This window comes from Atta colombica, unplaced genomic scaffold (genome assembly GCF_001594045.1).
Source record: "Atta colombica isolate Treedump-2 unplaced genomic scaffold, Acol1.0 scaffold147, whole genome shotgun sequence".
Lineage (NCBI taxonomy): Eukaryota > Metazoa > Arthropoda > Insecta > Hymenoptera > Formicidae > Atta > Atta colombica.
The window spans coordinates 828,151-839,594 of record NW_017259236.1 but is presented as its reverse complement, the minus strand read 5'-3'; the positions used below and the strand labels follow the sequence as shown (position 1 = coordinate 839,594).

The window sequence follows — 11,444 nt, the reverse complement described above, 5'->3', positions numbered from 1 at the left end:
GCATCAATTGCGTTCGATATCGATCGCCTGTGATTGTTTCAGTCGGTTTTAACAGTTCATAATACACTACGCCGAACTGGTCCCACCAAATACAGAGCATGTCCTTGAACGTCAAAATCACCGTTCTTGAAGCGTTGAAATCACTCACGACACGTTCTTTCACTAATAGGCCTCACCATAAGTATTTGAGAGCATTCGATGAGCCTCAGCCGCAGATTTCTTCATATTGAAGCAAAAAATTAAAACCTCCCGCAAATGATGAGAATTTGGCTCGTAAACTGACATTTTCAATTCAAAAAAGAATAACTTTATGATGCAGACATAAATCGACTAATGTTTCTATGGGGTTATGTTGACAGATGCCCAAGTTTATTGTATGACGTCTATGATCTATTTATTTCGACCATCACTTACCACTAAAGCCATCTATAGGAAAACGGCGGAAGCAAAGTTGTATACCTAATATTTTTTCTCAATGATTCGTATAGCTCCATAGCTAGAGTATCCATATGCCATCCATATGTGTAAGCGCTTTCGCCTAGCTTTTGTTTTAAAGCGTTAAACTCTAATTGTAGGTATGATGTTCCACGTTTTTCCAAGTAATTCTATCTCTTGTCGTAATTATTCGAAATCTGTTACGCTCTTCTAGTTTGAAAGTCTAATAGGAGTTTCCCTTTCAATTTCGTATTTAATATCTTTTCTAATAAGGCTGATTTTTTCGCGAAATTGATCTTCTTGCATAGGTATTAGCGCTTATGAATTTCTGCATCTTCTGACGTGAATGTCCGTCTATTTCCAATATCCGTGCATCTTTTAGTCTTAAATATCTTACGGGTCGATTTCTTGCTTTCTATATGTCATTTTGCGTCCGTCCATATGTGACATTAAGCGCTCGTCGCCAGTCGGAAGTTTTTACAATCGTAGGTTGCAATTTCCATTCTGCTCATTCTATTTTGCAATCTCGTAATTGCTTCCATCCAATATTTTCTCTACTTTAAATTGGTGCTTCGCGCATGCGTTCTTCTATAGTATTTCTGAGACGACTAATCTCTGCTTCTGTTTCCGCGTTCACTACCGGCTGTTATTCGCGATCTCATCATTTTCGTGCGAGGTTGACGGTTGATGCGTCGCCATTTTTCCTGGTACCGAATTAGCGCTTGCATTTTCAAATAAATTACTTTTGTATGAAATTAATGAGAGTTCTCGTTGTTCTCCCATAATAAATTGTGGTCTAAATCCACGAATAGCAATACACGCTCCAACAATATTCGGAAATCCGAATCGGATTGCTATCGCGGTTCCGACACACGGCGCACGTCATCGCGTATGTCTCGCACGACTTCTTCGACAATACGCACAGGGTTTAATTGGCTAATTTTAGGATGCCCTAGTACAGGCTTTGTATATTTGAGAATCAGAGCATTACGCCTGTCGCGATTGTTTTCGCTTCCGGACATTTATCCATTTGCAATGGTTGCGTAAAGATTTTCGGACTTACATTAATGCGGTTAATCGTATGTTACTTATCCATTGTTCGTTGTCTGACGTATACCTACTGTGTTATCGTGTGGTCGCGCCTCTCTGCGTCCTGGTCGTCGGCTGCTATACTGGGTGTTCGCTTTAAACGGGGATCTGATTCCCACTTTCCGTCTTGGGCTGCTTCTTTGCCTATTTTAACTGATGCACTTTATTTATAAGCTGTTGCTGCTATCGTGGTCTCCCAGATCTTAGGTCAGATGTATGGATTTTGACTGCTGCCATCAAATTGTTGTGCCGCTGATTCGTGGCATGGTTCGCGGATCCACAAAAGAATTCGAGAGATGATAAGGAACAGCTTTGTAGTTTGAGTAGAAATATATTTAGCAGTTTTACACATATCGCCAGTGATTTTTTATTACAACTTTACTTAGCACTAAGCAAAGTAACACAGCAAATTTTTTCAAATTGATGATCACATTCGCGGTCGTACTTATATATCTTAATTTCCGCGACAGCCTTAACTCTTCCGCATTGACCCGTCAGCATTCCGCTTATTCGACGAAACCAGCTTTGCGCAAACGTCTAGCGTCCGTGTTTCTATTATTTATACTCAGGGTTTTCTTTTATTAATTATATTTAATAAATTCATTTCGGCAATATCTCGATTTAACTTTTGATTGTTGATATTTTCTTGCATGTTCTTCGCGCAAGAGCAATTAGCATTCATGACAATAGATTCATACATCGATCTTTCTGTAAAAATATTTGATACACTAGGTCTTTTGCTAAGACCGCGCTTTGGCCTAACGATATCAGTCTCGCTATTGCCATCTATCGATAATACAAGAATTGATCAGTCCTTTATTCATTCACGACAAGGCTCACTAGCTCATGAGACGTATGAGGAATACAGCAAGACAAGCAGGCCGTCCAAAACTTCCCTTAACCATGGTAGAGTAGAAATAAAAAGTCCACCTAGAGCTGCAGAAATACAGAAAATTCAAGACATAGAATAGAAAATCAAGTAAAAAGAGCACTAGATAATGGTTCTGAAAAAGAAGCTCGCACAGGACAGCAACCAGCAGAAAGATAGTCTTAATGATAAAACGACAAACAACGTTCTATCGTGCATGTATATTCACGAGAAAGAGAGGAAGAGGGAGGAAGGAGAAACGGAGAGGGAAATGAAGGGATGGAGAAAAAGAGGGAGAGCATATTAGTAGAGAGGAAAGGGGAAGAGAATATTAGTTGAAAAGGATAAATCAGGAGAGTTAGAAAAGGCAGTATTAGGAAAGCCGGCGTGAGGAGAGGGACAATAAATTGAGAGCGATGATCAGCGAAAATGAGGAGGAGGGATGAAAGGAGATATGAGAGGTGGAGAAAACAGAAGATGAAAGGAAATAAAGAAAGAAGAGAATTAAGATGATCAAAAGAGAATTTGAGGAACGAGTTAGTAGTTTTGGATTTTGCAAAACCCAGTGATCTAAGTTCAGCCCAAAAGCGAGCAGAATTGGTGATAGAACTTCGATTAAGTAAGTATTTAATCTTGGTCTCATCAATATGGCATTTTATTTCGTTGCACAAAGAGCAGATATCTCGGCGCATGAAAGAAGGGTGAGACCGATACGGTCTCCTTGCCTCATCCCACGCGCGCATCGAAGTCCTAATCGACTTGTTAAGCCAGGATACAGGTGATCTCTTGGCTCTAAATGAGCGTATAGAGATGTGAAGGATAGGTAGAGATCAAAAGATATTTTTTTATCGAGAGTGGAAGCGTGGTAAAGGACTGACCAGTTATGAGAATGAAGAGAATGTTGGGAAAGCTTGATATTAAAGCTGGAGTAATCTCTGATCTGAACAATGCGTGGAGGTATATGATGCACTAAAAGATCTAAAGTTATTTTAATCAGATCGCGCATGGATAAGAAAGAAAATGATTATTGGTTATGAGATGCAAGTAAAGCTCGATCGTTAATGAATCAATGATCAATCCGTGTGTAAGAGGTAGAGTAAGATGATGCCAAAAGAAACTAGGTAGAAATGATTACTAGAACAAAAGTCTAGTAAAGAGTCAGCATCGAAAGTGGAAAGATTCAAATCGATATTGAAATTATCAATAATAACAAGAAAAGAATGAAGTCTTTCAAAGTCAGCCTGAAACAGAAAAAAGTACTCAGTTTTAGGAGGGCGATAAACTGTCAAGTAGGAAAGGTCGATTTGGAGATCGAAATATCCAACAACATGTACTCGAGTTGTGCACTATAGAGTCCAAGCGAAGAGAAGAGGATTTTAGCCCCAATAGCATTACGCACATAAAAGCTAATATTTTCTTTCCCCTTTCCTGTCCTATCGAGTCTGATAAGTTTGAAATCAGGTAGGTTAACAAAATTTTTGAAAATGTGAGGTTTCAACTATGTTTCAGATAGAACTTCTGATGAGATGAAATGTGTTAGAAATGTTTGAAGAAAATAGTCCCGGAATTTGATGAAGTGGGAGAGCAAAGACTGGTTAATGTGGCATAGGGAACTATTGCACGCGAAGACTGCCGCAGATAAGCATCAGTCTTTCCGACGAGTTTTGAGAATTGCACCAAATCTAGCGCCGTAAGGCACAGGAGAATAAGACTTGAGTAAGCGTGAAACGGCGATGTTAATAGCTAATGGCATGAGAAGGCGCGCGAGAAGGATGTCCATTACGCGCAGAACACAAAGAAATCGCAGCACAGGTGAGCCCTGCAGAAGCAATATCCCTGTATGTTGAAAGGTGATGAATTCTACAGACTGAGTAGGCTAAGCAAGATCTGATTGAGAAGGACCAACAGTGATGGCCATGAAATGGTCACGATAACGAATCCATATCGGTAAAATGAATGGCTCTTTACAAACATAGAGCAATTCCGGATATGGTACAGGAAGCCGTTTTTGATCGTCACTCTCGCTTTATGAAAGATGAACAATAGTAGTCTCTCATTCATATCAATTTTTGAGTCAATCAATGAGTCGGAGATTTTGGATCTGTTGAACAGTCCCTTGGGCCTTTTTCCGTCAAACCATTGATTGCGGATGTCGCAAGAAGATAGAGACGATTAGTAGGCAATCACCTCGTGCGAAAGTACGATAATATCATCCGGTGAAAATTTAATATTTAATACGAGAACAATATCAGTCGTGATAGTCCTGGGAACCTCAAAAGGATTTTCCTTGACTTCGAATAGAATAAACTCAGAATTAAGTTTTATTCGCTTCAAGACCTCAAACCGAAACTCTATCTAATTTTAACCGAATACGCGCCTCGTGCACTCCGATCGTCAGAAGCAGAAGACAATCCCTCAAGGGCGCTAATTTGTTGATCGAATTTGACTTGATCATCCTTAAGTTCTTGCATGGTAGATACAAGCGAATCTTTGTTTACAGTGAGATTTTTCAAGAGGGAAGTAAAGTGCTGCACGCTGATCTCATGAACGGATAGTTATGATTTAATAGACGTCAAATTCTTCAGCTGTATTTCGATGTTAGTGACTTTATCTAAGAGTAAAGAAATAAGGCCTTTAAGAGGCCTCTTTTGGAAAGAAGTTAGTATTCTCTGCAAACGCGAAAGAGGCGACAGATGATTGTTTGGAAGGCTTCTGATTACGGCAAAGCAGGGATGTAGGGGGGAAGCCAGATTGTGGGGGGCAGAGAAATCAGAACTAATAAGTGCTACGATGCTTTCTTCGTGAAAAACATGCACCGCTTTATAGTCAAAGCGCAGTGCACTCGCAGTGGTAATGAATCTCTTACAGTGAATACATGTAAGCGTTATCACGAAAGTATAAAGACAGAAATAATGACAGTAGAGCAGTGAGATAGCACGCCGGTTAATTTAGCAACAGGCTCACGGACTATCCACAAAGCTAAAGTGACTTATTCGTCGAAGGTACAAAATAATTGGTCTCAGATATAAATATATTCGATGTACCGGCGCATGGAATGACTATGGTCATCAATTATCTATTATTCTGAGAAGATTCGAAGAAACAAAATTTCGTATAGCTGAATTATGCCGTAGAACATTAGAAATAACACCCACAAAAAAGTGAGCAACGTCAATCAAAAGATAGCTCTTGACAATGATCTAGAAAAAGAAGGTGATTCCGCATGGCAGCAAGCAGCAGTAAAAGGCTTAAAAAGCGAAGTGATAAAAAAAGAGAAAGAGAGAGAGAGAGAGAGAGAGAGAGAGGGGGGGAAGAGGAAGGAAGAGAGAAAGTAACATACTACTAAAATGAATGAAAGAGAGAAAGGCAAATAATTGGAAAAAAATGCAATGGATGAAAGGAAGAAATAGCAAACATGGTGAACTTCGTGTCTCCCCTTCCCCACAGACTTTTTGCCTACTGATGCACTTCCTCTTCCTTTGCTCTTCGAATCTCAGAATACGTGCTTTGTAGAACTCCTAGGTCAGTCATCAGAGCTAAAAATGGCAGCAAAAAAGGAAGAAATTGTAAACAGGTGATTTCTTGTTTTAATCGACAGTTCAAGATATAAAAAGACAAAATTTAAAAGTGTTACAACGTTAAGGGAGGCACTTGGAAGTAATTTAGCAATAAAGCTTTTTTTTATTTTTCGATAAAATGAGAAGAGATAACGAAAATGACAATAGAACTTTTTTATTGCTGCTAAAATTTTCTATAAAATAAATATCTAACGAGCTTTGTATTATGAACAGAACCGAAGATACAACGTTTGAAGATGAATGAAATTTCTTGAACAAACGACAAAGATGAACACTTTGTCAGTTATTGCCTTTTATGTCGTTTTGAATGTATCGGAGAATAAAAAGTAACATAAGATAATTAATTTAAAATAGATATCTTACTAAAAAAATGAGCCTAAGTTTAATTCAATATTATTAGTACTTCTAGAAATATCGAGCTCCAAGTTAGGCACTTTTTTGACAAATTCATCTTTTTTCAAATATTGTCATTTGAAGTGTTTTTTTTTGTTTCGTATATATTGGATTGAGTAAAATATAATTTCGTATTTTTAGGTGAAATTCAAAGACAATTCATATTAAAAATTACCTTTAATGAACGATATACCGTTTTGTTCCATAATCTTTCATCATCTTTCAGGCAATTTGAAAGTTCCGTCTTCCCAGAATTTACTAGTTTTCTGAGCGGAAAATTCCTCAAGGTTCTTCTTGCATGCCTCCAAAGAAGTAAATTTTTTCCATTAAAAAAATTCTGCAGAGATCTGAATAGATGGTTATCTGATAGTGCCAGGTCAGATGAATACCGAGGAGAAGGTAAGATATTCCAGCCAAGCTGCAGTAATTTTTGCCGGATTGCTAAAGAGATCTAGCGTTATCTTGATAGAGTATAATATTACATCCAAGTTCCGGACATATGAGTGGATTAGTTTAAAGAAAGAGAAAATAAAAAGGATGAAGAATGTTAGAGCAGATATTTTATCCCGCATCCGCGTGGAAGATGAGTTGAATATACCTTTTATAGTTCCGGAATATGAGTTTGAAGGGACTCTATAACAACTGTTTCTGACGAACAATGCAAACATCGATTTTTGAGTCAAGGAATTTATGGTAATTCTTATAATTCGGGACCAGACCACATACGATATTTCGAAAGCAGTGGGAGTAAGTACAAGATCTTATGGTTCTATAATAATTTGAAATTGATGCAATCATATTAACAATAATTCTAATTTATTATTGAATAAAAAAATATTTAATATTACAATATTAAGGCAGTTGTAGCTATATTTGTAACTATTATCATTTTAACGTATTATAAGAATTTGTATTCTTATAATATGATCAAAATTTTGTACTCTTGAATAATGTTGTACTTTTAATTTATCTTATTTATTTCTATAAACTAATTACTATGAGCTATTTACCAAAGAGTATATTATGTATATTATGAAACGCGATTGGTTAGGTTGCGATCATTAATCGTAAACTTATTAATTAGTTACAAGAGACAAGTATACATGTTTTTGCCAGAGTTAAACTTAACCATAACTTAACTTAATAAAGGAAGCGTGAATCTGCAGTATTTTTTTTTTGGTCAGAAGGAGAAAATGCTTTTTACGTATTATAGGGAGTGGCGAGCTATCCCGCCAGATTCGATCTCATACAAAGATAATAATTATGTGGACTCATATCAGCTAAAAATCTTAATTTTTGTTCGTCATTGACTTTTTCTCCTGTGGGACCGCCGCGAAGAATTACTTTACGAGTGTGGCCGTAGCTGTTCTTCCCTTTCACCTATTTACTTTTTTTGAAGGGGAAGCTTTTTGCTGCCACTAATCTCTTCCTCTTCTGCTCCTCTTCCTCTTCTGCTCGTCATAGCTTTCTCAATATCGTTGTAGCGAAGATTACTGGCGGCATTCCAGCTTTCTTTCGAGGTCAGCATGAATTGTACCAGATTCTCAGCCACTCTCTTGGAACTCCCCTAGTGTTTTAGCCAGCTCCTCTCGCTTCGTTGAAAAGCGCGAGCACTAAAAAAGTGCTCGGCATCTTTTGACACTTCACACCCGTTTGGGCAAGTAGGTCTTCGTGTCCAAGTCTGTGAAGATATGTTCTAAAACAATCGTGTGAACCCGAGAATTCCTGAATCAAATAGAAGTTGATTTCCCCGTGATTGCGGTTTACCCATCAATCTATCCGAGGAATTAGATGATGTGTTCATCCCCTTTCATGGATGCATCCCACTCTACAGTATAACCAGCTTTCTAATCTTATTCTCTGCTTTTCTCGAAGCTTTTTCCGGTGGCATGGTTCTCTTCACGTATAGTATTTTTCACTCTTCAGCAAGGATATGAATAGGGATCATCCCAGCTGTTTCACACACACACACAGCATCTTCCGACACTGTGCGAAATATGCTGGAGACCCTGAAGGTACTGAGCCGATAAATCCTTGCTGCTTTTCTTTTGGTACTCCTCGATCTTCGAAACAAAATCAAGCAATATTTCTTGGATCCTCTCTTCCATCGTTTGCCAGCTGTGGTTTCTCTTGTCTTGTAAACCTCTCTCGATCGATCGTCTTGATTTGGATTTTCTAAAGCTATCTATTAGGGAATTTCCAATAGCTTCAATCCGGTCATGGGTAATCCGCTCCAGGATTTTCCTGTTGTATCTAATATTCACAGAGAGAGATAGGAGGGATCGTCTGATAGTTTATTGCTCTTAGGCAAAAGTTGCTACCACTTCCAATGCTTAGGAAAGATTCCCTGAGGCATGCATTGTACATGTCCATAAACATTTCAGGTGCTTCGTGGTTTTAGCAGTTTTAATGGCAACATTCAGGATATTGTCCATTCCTGGCGCCTTCTTGTTTCCCACCTTCTTAGCCTGGAGCAATTCCTCATTTGTGATAGAAGATGATCTCCTCTTCTTTACTGTTGACCTGATACTTGAAACAGTGTTTCCACTATCTCTCTGAGTTTATCAGGGTAGGCTGCTGTTTTGATCAGTTTTTCAGCCATGTTATGATCATCTTGTATGGCCTGCCCCTTGGGTCTTCCTCAACTTCATCTAGCAAGTCCGCCTTGCTCTGCTTAATTACCTTAGTGAGTCTGGCGCGAGCTTCTCTGTATTTCTCCTCCAGTTTTAAATGTGATGGTTTGCCTCTGGACCAGCCGCTTGAAATTGCTTTCCTTTCGAGTTTTAGCTATTGCATCATTTCATCACTACACCGGAATATGTGGATTTTCATTTCTTCTTCTAGGCATGGTAATGTCACAAGTTTCGGCCACTCTACGCATCACTTCGTTGACTTTATTCTCGCGGAATGTTTTCTGAGATCCTCTTTCTCCATGGCCAGGTAGAAAATATCCTCAAACATACTTGCTTTTCAGCCTCTGGCTCTTGATTTTCCTTTTAAAGGTCGATCAGCTCTCTATCGTCTCGCAATCATCCACATGATGACACGATGATCATTGTGCATCATCTGCCAATGAGTATCGCTCTTTGAAAGGCCATCATTAACAAAGGTGAAATCTGTGGTAGACATTGCTCCTCCTCTGACGAATGTTGATATTTTGGCATCATTCAGCAAAGTTAGGTTCAGTATGAACAATATTTCCAGGAGTGCTTAACTCTCTCTTGTTCATTACTTTACTTCTTCAGTCCACAGCATTGAAATCGCCTGCCACTATACACTTCTATCCTTGGTGTTGTTGACTAGTCGATAGATCAAAATGTTACATTAAGTGCGACAATGATGGCCACAAAGTGGAGAAGTGCACTCTAGAAGCCCACTGCGTCCTAAGCAGTGGAAAGAAGAGCCTGGAAGCCAGCAAGCACATTGCTGAAAGCAGCAAATGTGCCACTTACAAAAAATAGATTTTTCTGTTCTTACTCTGTTTGGGCTAGTTATAATTTCAGTGGTTCTTTTTCTAATGTATCTTTCTTCCTCGCCTTCTTCCGAGTCTCCTGAAGAGGAGAATCTCCTTCCTCTTATTTTCTTTTGCTGGGCCTTAGGATAACAGGATATTTATTCAAGGACCTATCGGCTTTTGGCAACGTCTGTGATTTTGTCTGCTATAATACACATTTCTCCGAGTCTATCTTCTCTTCCATTTTCATGAGCCTGTGAATGTGATGTTCATGATATTTATCATCTTAATGTCGCCATGGATATTATGCTTAGGTGTTATAAATTTTAGCAAGTTAGAGATTTATTCTCCTAGTTTTGTCAATATCTGATTTCTCTCTCTAATGTGTTTTTCTAAAGTTTTTGTTTTATTTAAATCTTCCGTTATGCTCCTACTTATAATATTAAATGCCACAAAGACCAAGTTCTCCATTACTGATACATTGCGATCATTGATTGACGACGCCACGGGGCTCATTTGCTCACCTCCTGGCATCGTACTGAGGTTCCTGTAAGGTTCTTGTAAGGTTCATCTTTGTTTGACTCTCCATATGAAATTTATTATTCAAGATTCCTTCTCCTATCCTAATCCGCGGGAATATTTTATTTCCCTCCTACTTTCTATTTCTAGCGGGCACTTCCCAATCCGCCACCTGGGGACGCGCCACGTAGAGGTTTCAGTCTCCCTCCGTGGTGTGTGCGTACGTGCGTGCGTGCGTGTGCGTGTGCGTTGCGTGTGTGCGCGCGCGCGCGCGCGCGCGTATGTGTGTGTGTATGTGTGTATTTTCCCTTTGCGAAAATAGTAAAGCATCAAACACTGCGAAAATACTGCTTGTTTTATTCCACCCTTACAATATTGCCAAATAAAAACTGAATGGATTTTGACATAAATGATGACAGTTTAAGATATTGAAAACCAACTGTTCAGAAAAAAATATGATATCAGATACGGAGTGAAAAGAGCACTAAATATAAATAATCTTCCTAATGACATTTGCAAAATACAACTACTTTTTGCTCAATTTATTTTTACAAATTTATTAATTATTAATTCATTATATATAAATTCATTATATATACAAAACAATAAACATTTCAAAAAGAAATATTCGAAAAAGAATTTTGTCAAAAAAGTGTCTACTTTGAAGCTTGATATCTCTAGAAGTATTAATCATATTGAGTTAAATCCAGTCCAATTTTTTCAGATAAGATGTCTACTTTAAATTATTTTATGTCACTTTTTACTCTCCGATTCACTCGAAATGACGTAAAAGGCAATAATTGAAAAAGTGCCCATTTTTGCCTTTTGTTCAAGAAATTCATTCATCTTCAAACCGCTGTATCTTCAGTTGTATTTATAGCACAAAGCTTGTTAAATACTCATTTTGTAAAAAATTTTAGCAGCAATAAAAAAGTTTTCTTGTCATTTTTTGATATCTCTTCTCGTTTTAATCGAAAAATAAAAAGAAACTTTATTGATAAATTACTTCCAAATGCCTCCCTTGTGTACTTTTGTATGTAGTACTTTTAAATTTAGTGCTTTTTATACTTCAAATGTTAATTAAAACAAGAAAACACTTATTTAGAAT

At 38.0% G+C, this 11,444-nt stretch overlaps 1 protein-coding gene across 1 annotated transcript in view; it reads left to right on the top strand.

Moving 5' to 3' along the window:
• The window catches only part of LOC108685202 (odorant receptor 49a-like), a 170,142-nt gene that overhangs the window by 49,785 nt on the left and 108,913 nt on the right, over positions 1-11,444 (top strand). The gene's annotated exons all lie outside the window — the stretch shown is intronic.